The 23057-nt window shown below is 38.3% G+C and overlaps 1 protein-coding gene across 4 annotated transcripts in view; it reads left to right on the top strand.

Moving 5' to 3' along the window:
• The window catches only part of syt2a (synaptotagmin IIa), a 109595-nt gene that overhangs the window by 50502 nt on the left and 36036 nt on the right, over nt 1-23057 (top strand). Inside the window, exon 1 of one of the 4 annotated variants that reach the window (XM_079802950.1) lies at nt 3743-3915. The exons of 2 other annotated variants lie outside the window; for them this stretch is intronic. The gene's annotated coding sequence lies outside the window, so the exon portion shown is untranslated. Of the gene's footprint in view, nt 1-3742; nt 3916-23057 lie in introns of those variants that run through there. One more of the 4 variants, XM_079802952.1, reaches the window with a different exon arrangement.

Raw genomic sequence — 23057 nt, 5'->3', positions numbered from 1 at the left:
TTTTGCGCCATGAAAGAGAGCTGTTTCGTTTTTTAACACATTGATTTATTTTTGAAACTATTCCAAGATTTTCCCTCTAAAAGAATCCAAGTCTACCTGTTAATGTGAGTAATCTTGTACTTGTGTTTGCGGCAAATATTGACACTGTGTAAGGGCCAAACGATCCGGCTCTCATTGTGGACTAGGTGGAGGACTGGAAAAGGCCATCCCTTTCTCTCCTGCTTAGAGTGATTGAGGCGTTATTGATTTCATTTTCATCAGCTCTGAAGGAGGCAGCTACACTTAAGGGAGATGGGTAATTTTTTGTGACACGTAATAAAAGCCTTGCGAGTCTCCAGCTGTCGATCTCCATGGTGGCCGAGACTGAAATCACAATGGACCAACACAGAGTAAAGGCAAACCATGAATACGCCACCCCGCGCTGTTTTATTCTGCTGTGCATTAACACTTACATCAGCATTGAATGCTGGGGAACACTAGTTAAACCCTGGAATTGTCTACTGTACGTCTTCCTCTCATTACATTTACCTCACGGCTATAGTTTCCTTTTCAGTCACAGATAATGAGGGGGTTTGAGCACTTCAGTGCTTCCATTAGCAGCAGAAAAAAATAATTTTGCATTGATTTGAGGTTGACGAAACCGTTTGATGCAGAAAAATGATACTGTATGATGCATATGTTGGATTATAGGTTGAGTGTCTGTATCATTAAGAATTGTCTGAGCTCTTCAAATGGTGAAATGGCTTCTGTGATATTTTAGATGCAATTGTTGGGTTACAGAGCTGCTTTCCTGGTGAAACCCATTTTTTGGTGTTTTACAGTCAATATCTGGTCTTTTATATATCGGTATTTTGTATTGATTGATAATTGTGCCTGTGTGCAATTAACCCAAGTGGTCATTTTGCCTAGTTTCAATCTCAATCCAAAAAATGTGCTCTATCTATTTTTTTGTTTTCAGATATTTTAAATGCCTTTGGAGAATATGTTGCATAATTTTTTTGGGAGCATGGTGGTTATGTTGTAGCTGGTCCAAGCTGGATTATGTGTTATCCATCAAGTGTGGACCTGGTTGACCTGGTTGACTATTTTCTTCATGTGCTCAAATTGAAATACCAGCTTCAGGTAGACATGCAGTTTTGAAACATGGTAGCTTGCACCATTTCTAACCAGCTTGATCAAATGTTCTAACAACTCAACCACATCTCCACCATCTGGTAGTCCAGCTGCTCCATTTTATACTTGACCAAATGACAAACAATCATAATGCATCATAAGCCACCTATAAGACAGGTTTTTACAGCAGACTATGGCTATATGTTAATCATGATTTCCCATTTGAATTGTTTTCCCTCTGGGCCCACATATGGTTTCATAACAAGCATTATTTCATGAGTATGGGCATTGGTTAGCACATTATGTGTCCTGTGGCTGAATAGAAGTGCTCATTGTACCTACAGCCTTGCCAATGAATTGACAGTGCAATGTGTTTTAGTGAATTTTGAATAAATGTTGCATAAAATAAGTGTTGAAGAAATTGTGTGTACAGTACATCTTATTTGCTGTTATTAAATTGCATATAAATGTATACTCTCTAAAATACAGAAGAATACAGAATTTTACATATAGATTTTTCACTAAGGTTTTATCCATGTTTTGCATTGTGATGTGTTTTAGGGTTAAAGAAAATGTACGTAAACTTAACGAATAATCTTGTGGCAGAAAATTACCAGTTTCTTTTCCTTTTTATTATTTTTTTTAAAGTAGTAAAAAACAAACAAAGATTATTCAAGTATATTTTACAAGAAAAATACACTTTCAGTCTTTCTACTACTAAATTTCAGTTTTAGTTCGATGTGTTGCCACATCCATCCATCCATTCATCCATATATCCAATCGACCCCATTCATCCACCCAATCCATCCACCCACCATTCACTCAATCCATCCATCCATCCATCCATCCATCCATCCATCCATCCATCCATCCAATCAACCTCATCCATCCAACCACCATCCACTCAATCCATCCATCCGTCCATCCATCCAATCAACCTCATCCATCCACCCACCCACCCAATCCATCCTTCCATCCATCTTTCCATCATCAACCCCATCCATCATCAACTCCATCCATCTATCCATATATCCAATGGACCCCATCCATCCATCTATATATCCAATCGACCCCATTTATCCACCCACCATCCACTCAATCCATCCACCCGTCCATTCATCCACCCGTCCATCCATCCAATCAACCTCCTCAATCCACCCAATCCATACTTCCATCCATCTATCCATCATCAACTCTATCAATAAATCCATCCATCCATCCACCTAATCTATCCATCCATCCATCCACCTAATCCATCCATCCATCCATCCATCTATCCATATATCCAATGGACCCCACCCATCCATCCATCCAACCAATCAATCAATCCATCCACCCATTTATCCATCCAAACCATCCTCTCAATCCATCCGGTCATTTATCTTTCATCTACCCAATCCATCCATCCATTCCTCCATCCCTCCATCATTCCATCCATCCATCCATCCATCCATCCATCCATCCAGAAACTCTAGATGGCACAGGCTGATAGGTCCTCAATCTGCTTGCAATCACATCGTTATCTATAGGGCACAGCTGATTGGTTCCTGCTGTATGAGTAGCCAATGATCTCAACCTTCAAATACTTGGTCGGCGCTTGCACTTTCAGAAACCCTTCACCTTCCCCAGCTCCACCTGTATATATCTGCTAGGCAAAAAAGACCAAAAATATAACTTAAAAATATTTTAATAATTTAATGACACATTCTCATGTTCATGGTCATCTAATATTGGTTAATAGTGAAATCACATTCAAGTAAACAGATAAAATGATTGTTTTATTATTATTTAACAAAATTAGCTATGGTTCATTAGGACTGATACACTGATGATTTTGTTATTTTTAATACACAGCTTCCTGAAACGCTTGGTTCTGATTGGTCAATCATGGCATTCTCTACTCGGATATGATTGTATAATGACAATAACCTGTATGAAGCTGACCATTGTCCAAGGCTAGTGTGCTAGTGTCATGTCTCTCAGCATGTCCGTTTATGTATTTATTAGGCAAGTTGTCATGTAATAAGTGGAATAATGTACAGTGAGTTAATTTAGCAATAATGACCAGCGGACTGTACATAATCCCTGACAAATCAGTCCACCGCTATTCTTGCACCCTACCTTTAAGGTTTTCCTCTGTCTGTCATTCTCTGTGCTGCAACATACTGTGAGCAGCAGAACCTCTGCATCCCCCCTCTTTATAAATTCATTGAATCGCTCCATTTTCCGTCTTCTGTCCAGAGAGCCGTTCAATATTGTATTTTACAGTCTCACAGGCTACATTTTGGCAAAAAAACAACAGGGTGTTTTAAGGTCACAAGAGTTTGATGAGGACGGCAGAGGCAGTGTTTCATACTGACCCGAGCTGATTACCCCACAGCGCGAGAGACGGAGACATGAGAAAAAAGAAGCGGGATGTATGCAGAGCTGTGTGAGCAGCATCTCCAATCAGGCAGCTTAGGAAGAGGATGGAATGGGAAGGGTGGGGGAAGGAAAAAACGGAGAGAGAGGGAAAGGGTGTGTGTATTTGGGAGGGGGGGGGGGATTTCTCTGTGGGAGAGAGAAAGTGGCAGAGAAAGCGCACAGAAGGAGGGGAGGGGTGTATGTGTGTGTTCACTGGAGTGTGTGTGTAGTGCTGCAGTAACGAGTGGAGAGGGGGAATGACTGCAGTTTCACGGGCTGATGGAAGAGCACGAGCAGGAGACATCCGCACGCCGCTGAAACGTTAACCCCTAAGTGCCTCGCTGGTGTATGGCCCAGACGCTCGTTGAGGATTAGGACAGAGAAGATCACTGCAGTCAGGTGTGTGGTTTTTCAGCATGTTTTCTTCTCAAAGGTGCTGCAAAACGGGATGATCCGGAAATGGGAAGGTGGGCTGTTCTGAGCTGGATTGTCCAGGGCACTAGATGGTTATGACTTAATCGTGCAGCGGAGAGGGAAGCCCGTTCGAGAGTGGCCTCGCTGAATACTAGAGTGCTGCAGTGTGAATCATACATATGTTAGTCTTGGGTAACTCTTCTAAAGCATCTTTAATAGGCTTGTTGTGTTGAATCCGAAGAAAAGTGCTCTCTAAAGTGATGCTGTAAAATGTTTGATCGGGAAGTGTTGCAATGGTCCTGAGCTTGGAGTGTTTGTCCCATGTCAGCGCGTCTCAATTAGCTTTTATCGGTTAGTTTAGTTGAACTTGCGTTGCACACTGATCTCGGGTCAGCTTTCTGTCACTCCTCACAGAGGCTGGAGCCACAGGAAGCTGGTCCCAGAACGGTGCGCAAGAGCAAAGTCAGCCGTGAGCTGTCGGCGGGTGGGTGTTTACTCCGACCGTGCATGGGTGCAGGACGCTTCCTGGAGAGTTTCCAAAGGTCAGTCCCGCTGACAGATGCCGTGTTTCCCCGGAGGGGCAATGGGAACGACACCCTCCTCCCCACCGCTGAACAGCGGCAAGACAATATGCTGCGCCTCGTCGGTACAGCTGCCGTAAGAGCGGATCACAGGGAGAGACCACAGACAATGGAGAACATTAAAAGAGCTCTGCGGTACAGAAAAGAGAGGCTGGAAATGGCTGTTTGCTTTCATTTAAACACACTTCGTCGTTGTGTTCTGCAAAAACACTTTAGAAAAAACTTGATTATTGACATTATTCTCAAACATAAAAATACTGTTCAGATATTCCCATTGTGGGCAATACAGCAATTGCTTTGAATCCAATACTCTCAGATTGAATGCTTTTATGTCCTGTCACATTGGTTGCTGTATATTGTGTTTCTGCTTCTGGATGCTAGAAGTGTCAATTGGACACAGTGGAATGAAAAGGGAACTCTCTTTCTTGCTTGCTTGCTTGCTCTCTCTCTCTCTCTCTCTCTCTCTCTCTCTCTCTCTCTCTCTCTCTCTCTCTGAAAAGCGTTTTTCCTGCTCTCTTGGGATTCTCCCGCAGATCACAAGGAAGGGACATTCTCAAGGACAAATGCTGTGTCATCAAGGCTTCAGACCTTGAGCTGGAGTACAGTACAGTGTGGCATTGAGGGAAAATGTATATAAGCGGGTATATTTGTGCTTTATAGCTTGTCTGATCACTCTGGTATTAGACATGGAAGCTATTGGGTTGTTTTTGCTCCTTGTGTTAAGTGTGTATGTTCACATGTGTTTGAGACATATAATGTGAAGGATTAGCCATCATCTAAGACATCTGCATGGTTGATCAGGTTTCTGATGCTACAGAGGAACATCCCAAAATCCCTTAGGAACAATACAATGGAATCAAATGAGATAAACATTGCCGTTCAGTTAAAGCTGTAGATACAGCTCAGAGAAATTTGGTCTTTCTATTTAACTTCACGCTGGGATTTCAGAATTCTGATTGCAAATATTAAGATCTGAAACTGCCATATATATTTTTTTGTATCTAAAGTCTCCAAAGTCTGTTGTATTACAGTATCTTGGAAGTTCGGAAATTAAATATTCAATAATTGGTGCTCAAATGGTAATGCACTAACAGTATTGTGCAAGGATGAGTATGAGTCTTTATTAATCAATAATCTGCCTTTGCAATCATAATTTGTGTGAAAAGGAATGCAATTTGTTAGTGTTTTACTGTCACTAGTGTTCATTTCAGCTGGACACTGCAGTGAATTGTGTGTATAGGTACGTTTTTGGAGTTTTACATGATGTCTAGTAAAGTGTCCCCTACATCTATACTTTATGGTTTCTGTCAGCGGCCCAAGTTATTAACTAATGTGTTTAAAATAATTTAAAATAATATAAAATAAATGTACTAAAATCATGATGTAATAAGAAAGCAGTATCTGCCCAGTGTGTAGCTAACTAATAATAAATCTGAGAGAAACCATAAAACAGCTAGTGTCATTTGTCATCATGGACACTTGTTCCCATCTGGTCTCGCATCACAGTTTTGCGTTATGATGAATTACACTCGATAAGACAAGCGATGGTCAGTGCTACAATGTATCATAGCTTTTATTGGCAAGAGAACATTATTTAGAACTTGCCCTCTGGATTTGTGTTAGAGAGGTCAATTCAGACAGAAAAGAGACGAAATCGCTGTGGAACACCTTTCTTGGGGAGAAATGCTCATTATTTTGGAAACTGTCACTGTTGTGTCCTTAATGACCGTGTTCTGTCTCAAACTCCAATCAAAACCTTGTCATGTTATCATACTTGCCCTCATTCACTCAAATCCTGTGATTCTTTTGTTTGTACATCACGAAACGAGATTTTATCAGAATGTCAAGGCTGCTTATTTTCTTATATGGTGACGAGGGGTTGTGAAGCTGCATAAAGGACAAAAAAGTACCATAAAAACAGACATTCTCTGTTTTACAAGTGTTCAGGAGCCATAAAATAGTGTTTTGCATGCTGTTGTCCCAAACTTCACCCAAAAGTCTCAATTCTGGTATTGTCTACTCACCTTCATGTCATTCCAAAACTGTAAGGAGAGATTTTAAAGAATCTCAATGCTGTTTTGTCCATACATAGTCAATTGGGTCCAATATTATAGCTTGGAAAATGACATAAAGAAGAAATAAAAGTAGTCCATTGGTTTAACCCAAGTATTCTGAGGTAATGCGATCGCTTTATAAATGTGACATCATGACATCGTGACAAGTCATGTGACACGCAAAAGCCTATGAGCTTAAACTTTTTGGACCCCACTGACTTTTACTGTACAGACAAAAACATATTTTTGCAATACTTTAAAATAAAATCTCATTTGTTAAAGGATTAGTTCACTTTTAAATCAACTTTTGCTGATAATTTACTCACCCCCATGTCATCCAAGATGTCCATGTCTTTCTTTCTGCAGTCGTAAAGAAATTAAGCTTTTGGATGAAAACATTCCAGGGGTTTCCTCCATATAATGGACTTCAATGGGCTGCAAACGGTTCAAGGTCCAAATGACAGTTTCAGTGCTGCTTCAAAAGGCTTTAAACGATACCAAACGACACCAGACGATGAATAAGGGTAGCGAAACGACCAGTTTCTGCGAGAAACCGAGCAGTATTAATGCTATTATTTTACCTCTTAACAGAGGAACGCGGTCGTCTCTGAGCTCCGCCATCACTTCCGGAGAGTGAGGTCAAATTCGATCGTTGTTATAGATTTATCGATAGTAGATGCCTCATTCTACTGATCCATGCAGTCGCTAATGAGGCATCTACGTATACATCTATGACCACGATCTCATTTGACCTCACTCTCCGGAAGTAATGGCGGAGCTCAGAGACGATCGCGTTCGTCTGTTAAGAGGTAAAATAATAGCATAAAAACTGCTCGGTTTCTCGCAGAAACTGATCGTTTCGCTAGATAAGACCCTTATTCATCGTCTGGTATCGTTTAAAGCTGTACTGAAACTGTCATTATGACCTTGAACCATTTGCAGCCCACTGAAGTCCATTATATGGAGAAAAACCCTGGACTGTTTTCATCCAAAAGCTTAATTTCTTTTCGACTGCAGAAAGAAAGACATGGACATCTTGGATGACATGGGGGTGATTAAATGATCAGCAAAATTTTATTTCAAAGTGAACTAATCCTTTAACAATAGTTAATGTATTGTATGAACTATGTGTATGAACTAGTAGTGTGCAATACATATGATATCTCAATGAAATTTATCCATCCCCCCAAAATGTAAACACTAATTTTAGCCATTCAACAGTGTAATTGAAAGCTATCATTTATTAGGCTTCAAATAACAACCTTTAATGTAAATGAACTTAAAACAATCTTCACATAAACCCATGAAAAAATTGAATATTTACATGTGGCCTTACCTGTCTAACAAGAAATATACAGACATTGAATAAAGTTCTTAAACAGTCTGCACTGCACAACTTATACATTAAATATAGATGAATCCTTATTAAAGCTACAAAAGTAATTTAGAGCAGTGAGTGATTTCCTCTCTTACTTTTGTTCTTTGATTAACATTAATGACAGACAGATTAGTGGCTGCTGTCTCTTTAAGACCTGCCGCTGCTGCACATGACACGGATCTGACATGCGTCTCATTTTCTCACAACTCTTTACATTCATTTAAGACGTTATTTAACACATTTAAGACTGGTCTTATGACAATACTTGACAAAACGGATATTTTGGCTTAATTCTGTGTGATATTGTTCGTTCAAGCGTGAAAGACAACTGGATTCTGGCACGGAATTGGCGTGCTTCTTTCTGTGCGTCGTGTGTGTGTCACATAGACAGGACATTCACAGACAGCGCGTTCACGTTTGTCTTGTCACGCTTGAATGGTTTAAAAGCATTTGCATGAATAATAGTGTGATCATATAATGTAAGGCTATAAGGATGGCAGAAAAAACAGGTGCTGTGTTAATTGCATTAAATATTGTTAACACGTTAACATGTTACCATTGACAGCACTAAAATGACATAAGGGTGAGTGAATGATAAATATATATATAAATAATCATTCAAATCAGAAGAGATTGAGTCTTAGCTCTTACCCAGAAGTGGTACCTCAGCTGTGGCCATATCTGCATCATAACATCCATCCACGAGTAGAGAAAGCCAGTGTGAAACTAGCTGATTCGGCTCATGTATATCTCTGAAAAGAGGGTGTGGTGGTGCGCCTGTTCATCACGGTGCAGTGAAGCCGAATTGCCCTCCTTAAAAACAGCTGCTTAATTGAAGAGCCACAGGGGCGAAAATAAATTGAAAGATACAATTCGTAATTAACAAGGAACAGCAGCTTTATCCTGAGGATAAAGCGCTGAGGCTAAAACAAGCCTGTGAAACATGTTAAAGGAGTCCACCCAGAGCTATAATGGGGGTGATTTGTGAATGTGTGATTTGTTGTACAACAGTGTTACAAATTTGTTTGAGTATAAGTCATACACTGGTTTGAAATGGCTGTTTGTGACATTTCAGTTGTAATCTACAAATCTGAGAGCTGATTTAGTATATGTGATGTGAGCAGTTGTTTGATAGTCTTTGAATAGTTTCCACCCTCGCATTTGTTTGTGCGTCCAGCTCGGCCCAAGGGCCACAAAAAACCTCATTAAGTGGCAAACAGAGCGGTCTGGAGCCGCCGGGATGTGCGGGGAACACTCATTTTCATCTCACTGAGCTCAATCAGATGGCGTTCCAGTGGAAATGTTCAACCATCAGTAATGAAATGCCCAAGGACAAGATCTGTTTTTAATATGGGGCGTATGTTTGAGCTAGAATGGTAGGAACATCCCTAAACCTACCGAAGTTAAGAGATTAGAAAAAGCACTACTAATATATTAAGCAGATTCGGTTGTGATTGAATGTTGAATATGTTGTATGATGCATGTTTTCATTTCTAATCTAAAATATATCTAATCTTAAATTAATAGTTAAGCATGAAAAAAGCTTTATTTCAGTTAAAGTTTCAGTTAAAGTGATCAAAGATTTTTTATGGTTTTAGTTTTAGTTAAAGCCACAATATGTCATTTTTTTTGCCGCTAGAGGTCACTTTGATTTCGTGGAGCTTTTATTATCCCTCAGTCGGCACTTCCGCTTCTCCCGCTCGTGTGTATGTGAGGTAACGCAGCTGTTTTATCACATTAGATACATCTGAGTGTGTTGAAAGTTATGTTATAACGCTACTCTGTGTGTTCGCTCGGCGGCTACTATGAGACACTTGTTCACACTGCAGTGAGCTAGATGGATATTAGACATGGTAAAACATGTTACTCGCGGTAAATCAAGAAAACCAGATTTAAACAATAAGACTAACTGTGTTGAGCTGTATAACAATGATTAGTTTTCTGTTGATGAATGTCTCCAAACAGTTGCTCACCTGTCTAATAAAACACAAAATATATTCAAGCGTCTTTGGTGTTTCCATGGTTTCTACAAAATTAAGCCGAGGGTATTTCGGGTATGATGTCATTGATAGGCGACGTACGGACACGGTCCGTGTCCTGGTTTAAATCGCATATTTCTCTGTATTTAAACATTCTTGGAAACATTTGGGATAGTGTAAATACACAAGTCAACAAAATATAAGACATTGTTCTAGAGCTTTTTGGATATTTTAAGCCAAAAATCTTACATATTGTACCTTTAACTATAATAATCCAATACAATATACTGTAGTTGCCAAAAAAGTAATATTTGTCAGAATGCACAGATCATTTTGAATGGCCATTAGTGTAAAAAGATGGATTGAAAAAATATGACCCATGTATGAACATGGGACATGAACATAAAGCTCCGTTTGCACTGGGGTTTAATTCCCAGAGAGCCTTCTGTGTGAATGCAAGCTGGGAATTTGATCCTGGTCAATTACCGGGATCAATTCCAGAACGCATTTGTGAGAACAGAGCCGGAGCCAATGCCGTATGGATTCTTCACAAGTCTTGACATCGTAATCGCTTTGTCTTTACAGGACCATCCACGAAAGTTTCATATTTTCCAGGATCTCAAAGAGGCTTCCTCAGACAGACTTTAAATGCCACTTTTAAATGTACATTCAAATATTTATTCTGCCACAATAATGTAATGGTATTAAATTACTATAGTCAACCATCAAAAACAAATTTATGTGACTAATTATGATTAATTCAATTAATTAATCAGTATATCATGTAATTAAGTCAATTAAAGTGTGTAATTATTTGACAGTCATAATGAATACTCTTACTAAACACTGATCAGCAGTAACAGAAAAAAAATACCTAAAGATGAAAACATGCTGCGTCTGTTGTTGCCGTTGCTGGAGAACAAGGAGTTTTCAGCCAGTCCATGTCCTCACATCCGAGTGTGTGTTGTCCTGTCTGTCTAGTGCGTGTTCACTGTCTCAGACGGTTTGTTTTTTACAGCGGGACTTTCTGTTCCTGCATCTTCTGGTATTATGTGGTGAGCTGTAGGATTTTGATAGTAAGCTCCTCTGTGTTATTGGAACTAGAGTTTAGATTCCTCTCAGTCTTCTTGCATGTGACAGTAATTGTATACAAAATGGTTTCCATTAATTTTTTGTCACTTTGTGTTTCGGGCTGATAGTCTGTCTGTGTTCAGCTTTCTGTTTCTGTCGTATTTGCTTGCTCTCATTGCTATTTGTGACCGCGCTGCTGCTGAGGTACAGAAATATAGTCTGCAGTCACAGCTACTTTGAAAAATCAGTAAAATATCTAAACATCCTTAAAACAAGATTTATTTTTAAGTAAAAATGCATAAGATATTAAGACCTATTTACAGTTTAATACTTTTTTTGTTTGTTTAATACCTTAATACCTTTTAATACCAAAGATAGGCCTACAAAAAATGCCAATGGGGTAAGACAAATGAAGATATAGGGCCCTATTTTAACAATTTGAGCGCATTGTCTGAAGCACATGGCGCAGGTGCACTTAGGGTGTGTCCGAATCCACTTTTGCTAGTTAAACGACGGAGAAAACGGTCGGCACGCCAGGCGCATACAAAAAAGGGTTGTACCTAGTCTCTTAATGAGTCATGGGTGTGTTTTGGGCGTAATGTGCAATAAACCAATCAGAGTCTCATCTCCCATTCCATTTAAAAGCCACTTGTGCTCACACCATATAGGGCAGTATAAATAAATAGGGCCCTATATCTTCATGGCAGATTCGCTATTTACATGGCGGGATTTGCGAGCGGAAAGGCTCAACTTTTATTTTTAATATTTAAAAATGTTTGTGTGCTGCTGCGCGTTCCTGCGTGTCCAAAAAATACTTGCCTTGCCAGGCATATGATAGGGTCCATATTCTCTGAAAATCAGATTATTATATTTAAATACTCTTCATTAAATGCATACATCATGTCTGTTCTAGGTTTTATGTTCATGTTTTCATGTCTTTTATTTTGAAGTTGTCATTGTCATGTTTCCTGTCATGTGCTCCCTTTGCTTCATGTGTTTACTTCTGATTGGTTCATTGTTGATTGCTTTCAGGTGTGTCATTAGTAGGGGTGTTTGATTCCAGGTATTTTGGAGTGGACTCCTGCTGCGTCCGAAAACCTAGGCAGTGACTCGTTGCCTTGCTGCCTTATCAGACAATGGCTTGTAAGGCAGCGTTTGTGCATGAAGGCACCTCACAAAACTAATCTCGGACAGACTTCTTAGGCAGTGTAACCGTTTAAAGGGTTAGTTCACCCAAAAATGAAAATTCTGTCATTAATTACTCACCCTCATGTCGTTCGACACCCGTAAGACCTCCGTTCATCTTCGGAACACAAATGAAGATATTTTTGTTGAAAGCTGATGGCTGAGAAAGGCTTCAGAAAGGTCTCCATTGGCATTCAGTACATTTACACTCACAAGACCCTTACAAAGTCCATCTCACCACAGTGGCTCTACAATAATTTTACGATGCAGCGACAATATATTTTGTGCGCAAAAATAAATCTAAATAATGCCTTTATCCAACTTGTTCTTGTCTTCCGTGTAGGCCTCCACGACGCATGCGTGAGAATATTACGCAGATCCGGCGTTCGGGAATCCATGGAATGCACACTTTAGTCCAATTTGAGCACAAAAACTATTGTCGTCGCTTCGTAAAATTATTGTAGAGCCACTGTTGTGAGATGGACTTTGTAACGACGTTTTAAGTGCCTTTTATGGGTCTTGTGAGTATAAATGTACTGAATGCCAATGGAGGCCTATCTGAAGCCTTTCTCAGCCATCAGCTTTCAACAAAAATATCTTCATTTGTGTTCCGAAGATGAACGGAGGTCTTACGGGTGTCGAACGACATGAGGGTAAGTAATTAATGACAGAATTTTCATTTTTGGGTGAACTAACCCTTTAATGATCTACAGCAAAATAGAGAGAGCTTTGATGAGAACTAAACACATATTTAACTACTACATTAGTAATTTCTCGCTAGAAATGACATCAGAAGTAGAAAATGTTGGTAAAAAACGTACATTTACACACAAACTGACCAGCAAACGCAACTTTCGGATGCCATCTTTTTTTCCAGCTCAACTGTCACAGAATGGAAAGCACAGGATTGTGGGATATCAAAAGCAGCGAAGGATACAAATATGCTGCCTTCAAAAATTGATCAGATGAAGGTATCTCAGGAGACAGGAAGTGAAGCTAACATTAGATTCGGATGTGCCTTGATGCCTTCCTGCCTTGAAATGTGTCCTCCGAAGGCAGCATTTTCCAGGTTTCGGATGCAGTCTCTGACTCTCGACTCCATTTACTTTACATCAAAACAGGGTCAGGAATAATACAAGATTGCAGTTGTTACACACTTAATTGTTTTTAAGCATTCCACACAAAGCATTCAAATCCCCTTATTAAAACAACACACTTTTAAAAAGTCACAAAAAACAGCCGTGGTCGAATATTATGTCAGAATTAAATAAATGAGAAAGAGGGTATTCGTTAATGAACTCATCTTAAAATGGTCGGTGATAGGGCTTAACGCACATGATCATTGTCTTAAAAGGTGCTTGGACAGGAGAGTTAAAGATACTAAAAATTAATACAGTACATACAAAAATACATAGACCTACAATCAGAGCTGGGTAGATTACTTACAAATTGTAATCGGTTACTGATTACAAATTACATGACAAAAATACAGTTAGTAACGCAATCCATTACATTAAATATTTAAGGTAATATAATCTGACTACATTTGGATTACTTTTAGATTTTAAAAACAATTGATTTGTTTGCCTACATGTCCTGTTACCATTAGCCGACATCGGAGAACCGTGAACTTAGTTTTATTAAATATTATTTTTTATTATTTTTATCGACAATTTTATTATTGACCTAATTTACGAATTAAAATCTCAGGGGGTATTTCAAGTAAATATATTAGGTCAAAGAAATTTCACCTGACAAAAAAGTTGTGCAATCCCTGCATTGAATGTAAATATGAAATGACATGAATTTGTACAGTTTAATGTGTTTGAATGACAAAACCTTCCAAAGACTTTAATGCATGGTTAAATAACTCACAGAAACTGAGTGATGATTCAAATAATAATTAATGTGTTAATCTGGAGTTGATTTAGATATGTAATGTTACAATGTTGAGAAAACACTTGTTAAAAGTGAAATGATTTTTGTAAATCCAGGGATCAAATGTTGTGTTTTCATTGATAGTCACATGACTAGTGGCTGGTCTGCGTGTGCAATTCCACAAACCTGAACCTTCTGAATGAATACAAGCCAAGTAGTAGGGAGAATCAATGAATTATGAATAGTGTACTGCCATTGTGAGAATAACATGTAATCAATAGAAAAGTAACTGTAGTCTGAATATGAGAATTTTAAAACGTAATATAATCTATTTACAAGTACTTCATTTTTGGAATTTGATTACGTAAATCCAGTTTACATGTAATCAGTTACTACCAGCTCTGATGACAATAATGTAGACTTATTGATGTGTTTATTCTTGATGTGAGTTTTTAACGATTTACTGGTTAGTTTAATGATTATGATCTCACGGTTGACCATGTAAAACCAAATCTATATTTATTGCATTAACATAACATCGACTAAAGCTGGCATGGAGGTATGTATAATTACAAACTAAAGTCACTTTATATATTTCTGAAGTGAACTACAATGTATGTGACAGTTTCTGCAACCGCTCTCTTATGCGGTACAATACGTCAGTCTCCAAATTCCTTGTTTCATTTCGTTCACTCCTTGCTTATATAGTGCACTCAGCTGCCAATGCACTATAGGGATTACAGAATCAGTAAACACATGAGCGATTTCAGACGCAACAACAAAGTCGACAACAAGAGTCGATTTTGGACTCTTTTGCAGTCGACTCCCCATCATTAGTCATTAGTCCGAAATCACATACTCTCTTGAGTACACTCTAAAAAAAGGTATATGGCACCAAAAATGGTTCTTCATCGTAATCATAGAGGAACCACTTTTGGTGCTATATAGCACCATATCTTAACATGTTCTGTATACGGTAGCGGTGCTATATAGCACCTTAGTTAGCGGTGCTATATAGCACCTTAGTCAAAGAACCGATGAAGAACCTCTGAAGAACCGCTGAAGAACCACTGAAGCTCCAAAATTGGTGAATTTGGTACCAATTGGTAAAATTAAAAAGGTTCCTCTATGATTATGAGCCAAGAACCATTTTTGGTGCCATATAGAACCTTTTTTTTTTTAGAGTGTATGTACTTATTCTGAATAAGTAATTACTTCACTGCAAAAAAAAAAAAAAAAAAAAAAAACAATATATATATATATATATATATATATATATATATATATATATATATATATATATATATATATATATATATATATATATATATATATATATATATATATATATATATATATATATATATATATATATATATATATATATATGAATGTGTGTAGTATGAATAAAATCTCAATATACTACATTCGCCATGTTGTCATTATCATGTGACCTACCAGCGTCAGTTGTGTTGCTTCAGTTGTGTTGCTTCCACTCACAAATCCTCTCCCGTGGCCTCATGGGATAGTAAAGTGTCCATCGTATGCACACTTCAGAATCTCATGGAAGAAGTAGGTCATCTGGGTACTTTTATACTCTTTTATGAGTACTGTGAATTCGGACATACTTATTTGTCATAATGTTTTTTGCCGTATGGATTACTTTCATGATGGATAGATGCACTTTTATGGACTTCAAAACAGAAACAGCCAATCACTGCCATTATAAAGCTTGGAAGAGCCAAGACATTTTTTTATATAACTCAGATTGTATTCGACTGAAAGAAGAAAGTCATATACACCTGGCTTGAGGGTGAATAAATCATGGGGTAATTTTCACTTTTGGCTGAACTATCCCTTGAAGGATGATTTTCCATCTTTATTGTGTGTCTTTTTTGCCTAAAAGCGACATCTAAGTATCAACTAAACCCAAATGTGCCAACTCATTTCTCATTTTCTGATTGGTTATGGTATCATATCTGCTAATTCGTATGGCAACAATTTGTGTCAAGAATGTACACGGTGATAATCATTCATAGCATGACAGCGAGGTGCAACAATGAGATGCTCATGATGGAAAGAGACGCTGAAAAAAAGTGTGCTGTGAGTACTTGACTGACTTGTTATGTCTGTGAGAATTGATGACCAAAATGGCCTTCTCTACTGGAAATCAAGACAAAAATACTGAGCACTGTGCTTTGAAAATTAAAACCTTTTGATTAGATTAGATTTGTATTAGAATGCTGACTCCTTTATGCCTTCTGTCTATTTGTCTGTCCCACTTTCGCTGTCTCGTCTTCTCTTTTTTATCTCTCTTTCTCTCTCTTTTCTCTTTTAACAGTTCGAAAAGCAATAAGCCTATACTGCTCGTTCAAATGTTACTTTTGACATATTTAAATGACTAACTGCGCATTCAGCCCTGTCTTTCATTCTCAGTACATAATTACTGGTGTTTGCCAAGGCAAGCGTCACCATTACTATTACTCATATTAAAGGTCACTGATTTAAAACCCTATTTGTTAAACTGCATAACTGGTTGAACAATATGTCAAATCATGCAGCTTGTTGAAGAGAGGTGTTCCCCTACTTTAACCTTATAAATGTCTGTTTTGTCAAATTTGATATCTGAATTTCTAAGGCCTCTAAACTCTCAACATGATTGAAACGTTGGCAGTTGCTGACACAATCCTCTACATGCCTTCTGTCGTCTGATTGATAGTTTATACTTTATAGCAAGTAAAAGGCCTTTTTGTATAATTGTAAAAAACATCCACCTTTAGATGATTGTGGTTCACGTGTCTTTTTGCTGTGAAATATTTACTGTTTTAAGTTTAAGTAAATGTAAGAATCACTTTTATATTGTTACATTTTTTTAAGGTGAACAATTACTGGAATGAAGCAACTTCATTAGAAAAATCCTTTCAATTGAAAAATGTATCAAATATGATGCATCAGACTTTTGAGGAATGTTCATCTCTCAATAGTCAAAGTATCGCATTGCTTTATATGTTTTGACCCCACAATAAAAACGACAGAGCTGTGATCATAAAACTAAGCATTTAAATATCATCTTAATAAGACATATTGGGAGATACAGTATATAGAGTGTCAACTGATATTTATATACATTTTATGTAAGTATCTGCTATACTGTTATAAAAATCTGAAATATGAATCATCCCAGCAAGCAAGAGTCGTTATTTCACCATCTCAGTTAACTAGACCGGATATAGTCCGGCTATGAGTAACACACTTCTAGCCAAAATATCCTTGAATTTGGTTACATGTCGTTTTTGCCTAAATAACTTGCGAGATGTATAATATTCCATCATGTAAGCAAAGTCAACAGTGATTACAAGCTGTTGGGTTTAATTTCTTTGACATTCTTTGACATTTATACAACATGCTATGGTTAGACATCTATTAAATTTTCACTAACAGGACAAATCTTTCCTTGTTTTAGTCTAGATGTCAGGGCTGTGTTTGGACGGCTATAAGACGTCTTTTTAACGCAAAATTGCTTGCTGGGATGTGTCTTAAAGGTGGACACTTCAGTATGTAGAAACCTGCCGGAGCATCCTATAGCAACACTCTACCGACTGCATAGGGGGAAAAAATCTAGTCTTACAACAGTGGACACTACATGAGATTAACTGAATCACTGTCAGCACTTCACATCCCTAACACTTGTCTGGACAGAATCATGATATTTAACGATTTCGTCAAATCGAACATGACATTTTGTTATTTCTGCCCTATCGGCAACCCAGAATGCAATCATTTGAGTGATTTATGAGTTGAACTAAGGTTGAAGTTGGTCTGCTGGAGTCTGGCTTGTGATGCTCGTTAATTTAATTAAAACAATTTAATTAGGGAGAGCTTCATGCAGCTCTATGATGCAGCAGAGGCTGGGAAGAGCCCCGGGTCAGACTGCTGCTGATTCCACTGCTCTGAATCACGCTCACCACTGCAATCTTCATCCTCATTCAAGGTTTCTACTGTGATCGAGCACCTTACAATCCCCGTGAGTGATGCAATAACAGTGCAACTGTGATAAATGTTCTGGAAGATGTTTTTAGTCGTCGGATGAAAATGAGAAATAAGAGGGTCTCTTGACTTTAAAGTAGGACTTTAAACGCAGGATTATTATGATTATCACGATGTTTTCATGTATGTCAATATTATAATAGAATATAATATATTATTAGCCTTGAATGGGACCCTTCATAGGGTCAGAACCCTGCTGTATAATAGAATAGAATAGAAAATGAGAAATGTTGATTTGTTTTTTATCAGTTCATGTTTATTTTATTTTAAGTAACTGTTTTTTTATTCTTTCAGTTTTTGTTTCAGTTAAATATACTCCCCCTGGAGATGGCTGGATTGTCTCAAACAGCATAATGGTGCTGTTATGCTCTTAGCATTTTGCTAACTTCTGTCATTTTGCTATCTTCAACCACACCTCCTTTGTCTAAAACCACACCCTCTAAAGACATGTCATCAAACCCCAACAAATAAATCACAGATAGAGTGTTTCATCTGGGGGGTATTCCAGAAAGCAGGTTATGTTATGTTTAAGAGTAAGTAATCGGATAACCTCAACTTCCGGTTCCAAAAACGGAGGTAACTTTCAGGGTATGTAAGTAGCCATAGCAACTCACTCTCTGAACATAACCTGATGCAGAGCAGGTTATGTTCCAGGGTTGGTTTGCTTAAGAGGTATTCAGATGCATGTTATATAATTAATATAGTTATATATATATTAACTACATTTGTTGTATAGTTACAGTTATATCATATACAATATTATATATTAATTCTAAAGCACTATTACAACAAGGTAATGTTTAAATGTTAATTCAATTAAAATATATTTATTATTTTTTTTATTGTCATCTCACACATGGATCTGCAATCAATTAACTTGCATAAAAAAACAATATCATTATTATTCTCAGTGAATAAAGAATACTTATTAAACTAAAAGGTCGAAAAAATGATTGCACAACCACCAAATAGGTGGCGATGTACATTAAGCAGGTTATGTACATCGCCATTAAACAAAAGAAGAAGGATGTAGAATGGCACGCTTTTTCTTATCGTCTGTTTCCATGGCGAATCATTGATTCGTTACTAAGTTGAGAATGTCTTGTGTGTTAACCGGGAACATACTCTGAGTTGTCTGAACTTACTCCGGGACTCGTTTTTGGAACCAGCATACCTTGAGTAAGCAAGGTTTGGGTTAATCAACCGGGAGTTCAAGGTATATGTGACGGTAAGTTAACCTGCTTTCTGGAATATATATGGAATACCCTGGAACACCCCCCCCCCCTGCAAAGCCATGATAGAAACACACTGTCGTCATATCAGCCAAAGTCCTCCCTCTCTTAGACAGCAATAAAATTATAAGGCAAAATTCATGACTTCGGTTCTCATTCAAGCATTACGAGTGCTGACCCAACCATTCCAGCGGATTTATCCTGCTGAGCCGAAGCGCCACCGGTCAGTGTCTTTCATTTTTCCCTTCAGTGAGCCCATACGCTTGTTACAGAAGCAGCACCTTGAATGAATCCCACCATAAAGAAGAAAAGGAGCTTTATGACAATGCATGACCACACCATAACTATATTATTGTGCTCAGTTTTGTTATAGCTGAGGGCATGAGATGGGGTGAGCTTATTTATGTAGTTTTCTCACGTCTAAGATAAAGTCCTGGCAAACAGCTGTGTAAAGGGAATAGGAACCTAGTTGTGAAGGCTAAAGAGAGCAACAAGCCTTGGTCGTCTGACTGTGACGTTTTAAATTATCTGTCAACTAAGGACTTGTTGAACAGCTGCAGTTTGTCAACGTTACGCTCCCAAGGTTATGAGGCACAAAAGGCTGAGGTATCAGCTGCAAACAATCAAAGAACTCATTTGCGTTTGTATATATTATTTTTTTTTAAGTAGACATATGTGTGCCTTTAAAGTTGGAAGATTTTTCTTTCTTTTTAAGTGTGTTAATAAAGAGTGCTGCTTCGAATAGATCCAGCTTTATTTTCTTCTCTCCGTCAGCCAGCTGTGACAGAAATATGTGTAGCGAATTAGCTCAGAGGGGAAATATTAATAATTATTCATAACTCATTATGATTATTCATTATGATTAATTAATATTTGAATCAGTTAATGAGATTAACTTGATGTAGCTACATTAACATTACTATCAATAAATCAGTTCATCCTGTGAACGCTCAGAATCGATTATTAATTAATTCTAAGAAAAGGATATTTTTCATGGCCACAGATAAATAATTCTTCCTTTGCATTTATAGCGCTTAGAGTGCATAACAAGATCAATCATTTAAGTGACAATTTGTTTGCTGGTAGGGAGTCAGAACCAAACATATATTGTGCAAAAAACTTTATTAACTAAATCACGAACATGACTAACATAAATGCATACACACAAAACAAATATATACATGGGTAATATGTAGAGTTAAAGTGGTTGAAGAACCAGATCAGAACAGAGAAATGAAACTATGAAAACACCTGGGAGAACCATCAGTGACTGCAAGCTCCTTTGTCTGAACAAAGGGGTTTACAGCTTTTACTAACTACACAGCGATTTGTATATCGTACGTTACTTGCATTTATCCTGAGCTGTTGAAAAGCGTCCAATGTATAATCACAGGAGAAAGTCTTGATAGTTCGGTTCGATGGTGTTGAAGTTGGAAACGATTTCAGCGTTGAAGGAAGAATATATGATGCACTTGCAGTTATTTCGACTCTGTTGAGGTCGAGGAAGTTGCACATGACTTGAGGTGTTTGACGTGCCGGACCTTGACGTGGTTTTATCGGGAGCATTGGGTCTATGTGTCCCTTTTCCCATTCTTTCAAGCCATAAACAAAGCTTATCTGATGGTAGCCCTGGTAACGGTTACCTTTTCTGCTCTTTTGGGGGAAGGTCTGTTACTAAGCATAAAGCATTTAAAGCATATTTGTTAAATGTAACAAGTGAGTATGTGTCTGATTTGTCTCAGTCATTACATTTGGAACCAACAATGGATCTAGTAGTGGTCCAAATAGTCCTCCTCTCCAAGGGGGATCATTCCCTCGAGGACCATACAAGGGACTTTTTATATCCTGTCAAATATGGCGATGGCGTTGAGCACATTGACTGGGTACTATTACAGTGTGGATCCCGCTTTGCCATTGGCGAGAGTGAGGAGGATTACTTAGCGCCAGTGCCCACAGTCCATGCAGTGTATTCTACTCCTGCAGCCATGGCCCCCACGGAGCCAGAGCCAGTGAGTGAGCCGGCACCAACATCCATTCCATTGGGATGTTAGTGATGTTTGACGAAATGCTGAGGGTGAGCCGTGCATAAGTTCTCTACAGTTGTGTGATTAATTGGAAAAGGCTGTTTTCCATGAACTCCTGTCGCTGCTGGCCCCGCCCAGCACCAAGTCTGTGTTGTTGTGGATGTTCCCAACCTGCCTCCCACTCCCACCTCCTCTGCCTGTCCTGTATCAGACAAGAAGGCCGTTTAAAACTCTCTATCTGTCCTGTGTCGACCAACAAGGCCGTTTTTGAACTCTGTCTGTCCTGTCATGGCCAAGGAGGCCCCTTTTAACCTTCAGCCTATGCTATTCAGTTCCTTTAGTCCTTCGGCTCTTCCTTCGCTGACTCCTCTCTGCAGCTTGAATCCACCTTGGGCATCCTATTCGCCAGCTCCACCCTGCACTTCATATTCACCAGCTCCACCCTGGTGTGTCGACCCTCTGGCCCCACCTCAAACCTCCAAGCCCATCACTCTACCTCGGCCCGCCGACCAGTCGGATCCACCTTGGCTCCTCTCTCCTTCATCCCTGGGCCGATTCTTATTTATAATTTGAGCATTCTTGCTTCCTTTACTCGCATCTTGGCTCCACCCCCTTAGGATGAGAGGGAAGGATACACCTGTGTGTCTTAGCTTCCAGAGAAGTTATGAGCATTCTCGCTCCTCGCTTCTCGCCTCCTCGCAGTGCAATTATAGTAATGAAATGTCCTTCAAGATATCTGAGTTCGATCTGTTTTGTTTTGTTTGCATTTGTTTCCTTTGTGACTTGAGTTTTTGGGTTAATAAAGAACTCTGCGAATAGAACCAGCTTTATTTTGTTCTCCATGTCAGCCAGCTGTGACAACAAAAGATTTATATTTAAAATAAATGCTGTTCTTTTGAATGTTTTATTAATCAAAGAATCCTGATATAATAATATATAACTAGCATCAATAATAATTGATAATAATTGAGCATCAGATCAGCATATTAGAATGATTTCTGAAGGATCATGTGACACTGAAGATGCTGAAAATTCAGCTTTGACCTCACAGGAATACATTACTTTTTAAAATATATTAAAACAGAAAACAGTCATTTTTTTTGATCATATAAATGCAGCCTTGGTGAGGCGAGCATAAGAGTATCTGTAATGACTTTCAAAAACATTAATAAATCTTATGTGTTCCAGACTTTTTTGACCAGCACTATACGTATATATGTGAATTTATGGTATTTAGATGTTAGTTTCAAGGGAGCAGGAAGATTAATCTTGTAATCAATCCTCCATGGGTGCTATTCAGAATACAAATGAAATTATGTTGGATTCCTGATAATGGTGAAACTTTTACATTCTCTATGAGAAACCATCTTTCTCCTGGTAACTGATTCTGTCAGTATAAGTGAAGCTTGTCTAATATTTAATGATGCCCCACTGTCACAGATACAAGCCTTATTATGCAAACATGATTCCAAGATTGAAGAAGCAAATAAAATGGCTGTAACATTGCTGTTTTGGACCTACTCAAATCAAATCATTATCTAATACAGGACACAATGTCAAACTGTATTCAAGTTTGTTTTATTTAAATACAAGGACAAAAAACAATGTTTCTTGTTAATATTATTTTGTTGTTTTGAGCAATATTGTGCACCATGCCATAACTGTGAGCTCTGATTCCGTAGAGACTACCCACTCTCT

Source organism: Gobio gobio (genome assembly GCF_949357685.1).
Source record: "Gobio gobio genome assembly, chromosome: 21".
Lineage (NCBI taxonomy): Eukaryota > Metazoa > Chordata > Actinopteri > Cypriniformes > Gobionidae > Gobio > Gobio gobio.
Note: the sequence above shows the minus strand (reverse complement) of the source record. Positions and strands in the feature narration are given on the sequence as shown.